The sequence below is a fragment of the Chenopodium quinoa genome, unplaced genomic scaffold (assembly GCF_001683475.1).
Source record: "Chenopodium quinoa cultivar QQ74 unplaced genomic scaffold, ASM168347v1, whole genome shotgun sequence".
NCBI classification, from domain to species: Eukaryota; Viridiplantae; Streptophyta; class Magnoliopsida; order Caryophyllales; family Amaranthaceae; genus Chenopodium; species Chenopodium quinoa.
Genome location: NW_018743689.1, coordinates 213,033 through 220,738, shown reverse-complemented (window position 1 = coordinate 220,738; position 7,706 = coordinate 213,033).

The following is a 7,706-nucleotide window of genomic DNA, read 5'->3' as shown; positions in this document are numbered from 1 at the left end:
TGTCATAATGAACGGATTAAGTTGTACTTATGTTTACACTGTCCTATTTTACTGTACCCAACAATGAGAGTATATCCAAAGCTAGTATGTAAGCTTGTGAACAAATTGGGCCCTGTAAGACGCAAGTGGGTAAAGAGGGCATGTTTTGGCTCACTATTACAGTTGAGAATAGACAAGGTACATAGAGATTTTCTTGCTTGGTTGCAAAGTCGGTAGGACCATGATAAAGGAGTACTGAAAATTAGAGAAGGATATGATATTCGAATCGATTCAAAGATGGTGGGTTGGATCACAAGAGTGCCTACTGGAGACGACACATACACCTTCGCCAAAGTGCCAGGTTCTGATCGGGAGGTGAAGGAGTGGAAGGAGTACGACGATAATTACGGTGGGATGAACTACATCCTCATAGATAATGAATGCTTGCAGGAGACTAAGGACAAAGCAACATTCTTTCGCCATTTCATCTTAGTTACTTTTTCATGCTTATTTTGCATGACTAAGAGTAATTGGGTTTCTCATAAGTTACTTAAGGTTGTAAAGAAGGATTTTGTTACTAAACCAAACACTTGGAATTGGGTGTAGTGGATAGCAGGTTGGATTATTTATCGAGGAAAACCAGATCTCCGAGATGGGATAAAAACATCCGTTTTTTTTATTTTTAGTAAATATGGCAGAAACTTCTGCTTAAAATTATTGTGTATGTTGTACATAAGTTATATATTTTTACCTTACCAATATACATTTTATGGTGACCAGATTGCATACTTGGATTGTAGTAATGTGAAAGGTAAAGGCTTAATATGGGACTTGAATATCCCCCGATTGGGAGCATGGACAACGAAATATGTTATGGGTGCCATTTTCGCAGACAAGGGACCAAATGGCGATTTCGGGGCTGTTGAGGTATAATCTTATCTCATTTGACTAACAATATTACTTGAGTAAGATTAATATATTGGACAAAATAAATAAAAATAATGCTCTTTGTTAGCATAATAGTAGTAAGGTAATCAATTAACGATTATATTCAACATTTACATGGGCCGTTCAAAACGTGGAACATGGTAAACCTTACCCAATAGGTGAACCGTTTAAGCGACTTATATATCGAGAGGCCATCCACTCAAAATCTGACGACGACGAGCAACGGGATGTCCCTCTAAATCTGAGGGATCTGAAGTATGTCCAGCAACTCTATAATCGTCGAGGTGTCCAAAGCCAACATGATGGTAAACTGAAATCTGAGGTAACCTTACACATTATCATACTTGTTTTCCTTTGTTTTTTTTGGCATTTATTTTTTAGTTAAATTAATTTTTGCATAACTAAATTATGTTGAGAAGCACACCTTTCATCTATGTGAATTAGTATATGACGAAGGGTGAACTAGTTCATTGATACTAATCCTCCCTCGGTCAACATAAATTTATAAACACTTAACTAACCTAAATACTATTATAGAGGCAAGTTAAGGGTCGAACCCAAGGGAACAGTAATGTTCGAATGCTTTTAATTATGGCGCCTAAGCTAGGTCGAAAACAAAGATAAAGAGGTAAAACTAACAAATAACAAAACAAACAACCAAGGAAATAAAACAATAGGAATAGGGATCAACAAATAATCATGACAATTGCAACAACTTGGGATAAACATGCCAACCGAAGGTTGTTAAGACTAATGATAAGAGCTATCTCCTAATCGTTAAGCTAGACGTCTTTATGAATAACAAACTAAGAGAATCACAATCCAAACCAATCGATAATTGCAATTCCTAAATCAATTGTTCGTGTCATTAGCAATTACAATGCAATCTAGCATAATTCTCAAGACCTATCGAATAACACACATGCACAATTTCCATTAACCACTTTAATCTCAACAATCAATCAACACAACACCCAAATTAATCACAATCAATCAATACAAGTTTCACCAAATTCCTAGCCAAACAGATATTCTAGAATGATTATCATTACACTAATCAGGAATCAAACATCAAAATCAATCAAAATAATTATGAATATTAAACAAACAATAAGATGAGATAGAGTTAGAAATGCTCATTGATAGTAGAGAAGATCTTCAACATAATTGTCACCATTGAATCTTCAATCTCCCAATAACCATTGAAATTCCTCACTTTCTCTCTTTAAAATCTACTCCTAAGCTAACAGTAAAACTAGAGAGAGAAGCTCTCAACTAAGCTAAGAATATGGTCTAATTTCAATCTCAATCTTCTTACAAAAATCGTTTCAAAAAAGTATTTATAGAGGTGCAGAAGAGGAAAACAAGAGAAATCGGAAACAGGGAGGAGCGCCCGCACGGGCAGAGGAGCGCGCCCGTGCCCGAGGGTGGCACGCCCGCGCTGGGGACTTGAGCGCCCTCTCCGATTTGGGTTTCTTCCGACTTTCTTTGCCGCTCGTGCACTTGATAATGAACTCGCGAACTCCAGATGATGCATGTTGGTATAGGCAGTAAGTTTAAGAACTTTTGGTGGGTTCGACACCACTTCTTCATGGGAGCACGACTCGAAATCACAAGAGCTAGAACTTGGAGCATCTACTTCCTTGCATCTTGTGCTTTCTCAATGCTATTAGCTTACTCCACAAGCATCTTCCAACTTGGAAAATCATCACTATTGAGACCAGAACCTCGTACAATACCTAAAACCACAAAAAGAGAACAAATAAAGGAGAAAAAACTAGAAAAACCATAAAAACACAAAAAATAAAAAAAAAAATAAAAAAAAGAGAAAAGGGAAATAAAGGGAAAAAGCATAAAACAAAGCATTTATTAACTTAGAAACTTATGAAAAGAAGGTAAAAATGACCTAAATACCCATCAAATCTGTATATACTATAAATATAGACGACCTAACTTTATTTTCCTAATATGCCTGAACTGCACTTGAAATCACCATAGCTTAAAGTGCCACAATAACTAAAATTGTAGCTACATTAAGTATTATTCATTAGCGAAATTTACAAAACCAAAATTAAGATATATTGCTGATGTACATTATGTAGACTCCATTATTTGATATCATGGTTGTTTAGGGTAAAAATACCCTAGACACGTGGACCAATGAGAGGAAGCCACGTGTCGAGCTCAGGATGGCCCACGTGGCCTAACATCCTCTTGTTACTTGGCGCCCTCAGATATACCTCTGAAATTGCGGCCTTCAAGGGCCCAAATCCCTAGAAGCGCCGTTTTACGGCGCAACCCACTGAAAATAGGTCAAGTGACCTAGATAGGGGCACACTCTCCTAGGACCCTATAAATAGAGAGATATTTCCCCACTTGGGGGAAACATTCAATCATTTATTACACCTGCGTTCTCTCACATCAGAGAAAACCTGAGTTTGGAATCCGAGCAGATACCCACCTAAATTTCCGTTCTCTCTATTCTCGTTCAAGTTACTAACTTGTGCGTCGGAGGTGGAGCACCACCCAACCGGTGTCTCCGTTATTTTGCAGGTACAGCTTAGCCGGATCAGACTTCGTGACGTAACTCTCCCAAGGGACAAAAACACCCAAAACATTTGGTGCCGTCTGTGGGGAGAGTACCTCGAAGATGGTTCAAGAGTCTGTACCACCCCCTAACTGTCTGGGCGATGACCTAGAAGTCTTTACGGACCAGGAGGATGAGGATCCTTAGGTAGAAACCTTTACAGTCGATGATGGCTCGCTCAGAATCAAGAGCATCCGGCCTAGAGATATTCTGGAGCAGGGTGCCTCCCAGGCGGGTACAAGTTGACCCCTTGGGCAGCCGGAAGGGGAAACCCATACGGCCGCTGGATCAGCACGTGTCACCCAAGACGAACTCATGAGGTTCATGACAAGTTTCAAGGGTGAAATTAAAGAGCTGATAACCTAGAGCTAGGCTGGCCCAAGTAAAGGCCAGTCGGCTAAGAAGACTCATCTGGAAAAGGGGAAGTAAGTCAGAGAGCGGCATCCCACTCCTCATCAAAGGAGAAGGCAACCGAGACCATTGATTGGTCGAAAATTCTTCTCCCAAAGAAGAACACCAACAACACTCGTCGGACTCAGCAGCCGGTGAGAAGTAAAAAATCAACTCCTGATGCCCGGGAGATTATCAACCGGAAGAGAAATCAGTTGTCTGAATCGGCTTCTACGTCGAATTTTCCAGACAGCTTTAACAATACTTCTGCGGGGAACGCACCATCCTTGCATGAGAGTCAGACTGGCGGTAATACCATCCACTCTGGCCCTCAGATGATTAGGGCTGCACTATATGTACCTTCTCAGGTCTATGGATAGTACCCACCTTATTATATGCAGCCGACTCTCTTCGGAGGTCAGGCGGCATATCACAATGTCCAGCCACTGGACTGGCAGCTTCGTCTGCTCCGCTTAGGTGAACAACCTTATGCATTCACCCGGGAGATAACCGAGGCGGCCCAGCCGACCAAGGTTAAGAATGTATTGGTTGGTACCTGTGATGGTACCACCAATCCGGAAGACCACCTCATGGCTTACACCAACCTCATGTATCTGCAGGGGTTGGATGATGCCATTTGGTGTCGGTGCTTCCCGGCTACATTGAAGGGCATTGCCCAACAATGGTTTGGTAATCTGCCAGCCGGGACCATCGATAGTTTTAGGAAGCTTGCCTTCCTATTTGCTTCCAACTTCTCAATGAACATCCTTGCTAAGAAAACAAGCTTGGACTTGAGCCCCATTAAGTAGGGAGAGAGAGAACGACTGCGCTCCTATGTCAGGCGGTTCAATCTGATTAGAATTCAGATTCAAGGACTGTCTGACGAGGTAGCCTTTACAGACTTTTTTAAAGGTCTGAGAGACAGGTCGACTTTTAAGTTTGAACTAGTTAGAAAAGGGGCCTTCACTTTACAGGCGGCTCCGAGGGAGGCGGAAAGCTACATTCAAGCTACTGACCTCTGCTCGCCTAGTAACCAGTCGGACTCCAAGAAGTCCGACAAGTAGAAAGACAGCCGGCCTGCCCAATCGACCAAAAAGAAAGGAGAGAGCAAGAAGAGAAAAGAAATCTGGGCGGTTAGTAATTCTGACCAGCCATCCCAAAAGAAGAAGAAAGAATTTAAACCGTACGTCCCAAGGTACGAGTTTAACAAGGAATGCAACACCATCTTCATGGAAATTAAGGACCGGTTGTCCCTAGAGAAGCTGAATCCAATGAAAAGTTCCACTCAATCAAGGAACAAAAATAAATTTTGCCAATACCATGAGGAAGTTGTCCATGACACCAACGACTGCTTCAGCCTTCAACGGGCGTTGAACCGTCTGGCTGACAAGGGATTGCTGAAGTCCTACATTTCTAAGTCCCCAGCCGGGGCAAAGAAGAAGAATAAGGTTCAGTCCTCTAAGACTACCCCCAACATACTAGTAGCTCGGATACCGACAAGGAGCCGGTCTACACAATAGAAGGCGGGTTCTCATGTGGTGGCCCTACTATCCGGGGCACAAAGAGCCATCTTCGAAAGATGGACAAAGATGATGATGGGCAGGCGTCTGTAAGCTCCTCCTTCCCGGATGTTCTGATCACGGAGAAGGATAGGGGCAGTGTTCGCCGCCCACATGATGACCCGGTCGTCATGGATGTAAGGTTGCCAACCAACTAGTTGGACAGATCCTTATTGACACCGGCAGCTCATCAGACATCATCAGCCTCCGGTGCTTGCAGAAGCTGAAATACAATGGCAGCAGCTTGCATCCGGTTACCCACCCCTTAATTGGCTTTGGGGGTGGAATGGTTTACCCAGTTGGGAGGGTTGATCTACCCATCCGGCTGGGTGAGAAAGGGAAAGGGCGACACCTGGTCGTCAAGTTTTTGGTCGTTGAGGAGTTGACCGCCTACAACATTATCTTGGGCCGGCCAATCCTCAACGAATCCAAGGCTATAATCATCCCTTCCTTCATGCTCATCAAGTATGAGAGGGATGACGGCTTTGTTGGTTCCTTGAACGGGGATCAGAAGACGGCCCGGGAGTGCTATCTCTTAGCCGTCAAAGATACTGTGGCCCAAGACGGCCAGGAACTAATAGACCTTGACAATGTCAAGGATGCTGATCCAGTACTAGCCCCACCAGCAGCCGAGAACAAAAGAAAGACACCTATACTGGTGGAGGTGAAGAAAGAGAAAAAATAGCAATCACTGACCGGTGAACGGTTAGATGAGCTCCGTCCCCAACCGGCTGGTGAGCACATTGATATACCTCTGGACGACAGTCGTCCGGAGCGTACCGTGAAGGTTGGGACGGTTGCTTTTGCTAAGTTGGGTGCATACTTGCACCTTCTGCTGAAAGAATTCAAAGACATTTTTGCCTTTGAAGTGCAAGATATGCCAAGCGTCAGCCCGGATCTTGCTGTCCACAAACTAGCCGTGGACCCTAAAAAGAAGCCCATCCGGCATAAGAAAAGAAATCCCGGCGAGGAAAGAAGTCAGGCGGCAGCTTCCGAAGTTAAAACGCTGTTGGATGCTGGGTTCATTCGGCCATGTAATTTCCCCGACTGGGTGGCGAATGTCGTGCTTGTAAAGAATCGGAATGGTACCTGGCGTATGTGTGTTGGTTACACAGATCTCAACAAGGCATGTCCCAAGGATAGTTATCCGCTTCCTAAGATTGATAGTCTGGTCGATTCGACAGCCGGGCATGCCTTGATGAGCTTTATGGATGCCTACTCCGGCTTCTATCAGATACTCCTGTGGAAGAAAGATCAAGAAAAGACGAACTTCGTCACTAATCAGGGGCTATTCTGTTACACTGTGATGCCGTTTGGCTTGAAAAATGCGCCGGCTACGTTCCAACGGATGATTAATACGGTCTTTATTAATCAAGTTGGGAAGAATGTAGAGGCGTACATTGATGACATGATAGTCAAACCCAAGCAGCAGGCGGATCACCTTGCTGATCTCCGAGAAACCTTCACCACACTAAGGGGGCATAAGATTATGTTAAATCCTAAGAAATGCGTTTTTGGTGTTGAGTCTGGGAAGTTTCTCGGATTCCTGATTGATCAAAGGGGGATAGAGGCTAACCCTGAGAAGATACAGGCGGTGATTGACATGAAGTTACCCCGCACTATCAAGGAAGCACAGAGACTAACCGGTTGCCTGGCCGCCTTGGGGAGATTCCTCAGCCGGTCAGGTGACAAATGCCTTTACTTCTTTCAAGCAATCAGGAAGAAGACCAGATTTGAATGGGGGGATGATGCGGAGGCAGCCTTTCAACGGCTGAAAGAACACTTACACTCTTTGCCAAGGCTTGTTAGCCCACTGCCTAGAGAGGTGTTATACATGTAACTAGCTGTCTCAGATCATGCCCTCAGCGCCATTCTCCTTGCTGAGAGAGACCGTGTTCAGCTTTCGGTCTATTTCATTAGCCATGGTCTAAAAAATGCTAAGCTCTGGTACCCCATGGTAGAAAAATTTGGCCTTGCCTTGTATATGGCATTCAAGAAATTGAAACCTTATTTTCTAGCTCATCCAGTGGTAATCTACACCGACCAGCCACTCAAGCGCCTAATGTCTACTTTGGAGTCATCCGGCAGAATGTTGAAATGGGCTATTAAAATGCCAAATCTTGAAATCACTTTTTAACCTAGAAAGGCAGTGAAAGGTCAGGCGTTTGCCGACTTCATTGTTGAAATGACTCGACCGGTGCAACTGGATAATATAAACTAGGTTTGGAAAGTGTATGTAGACG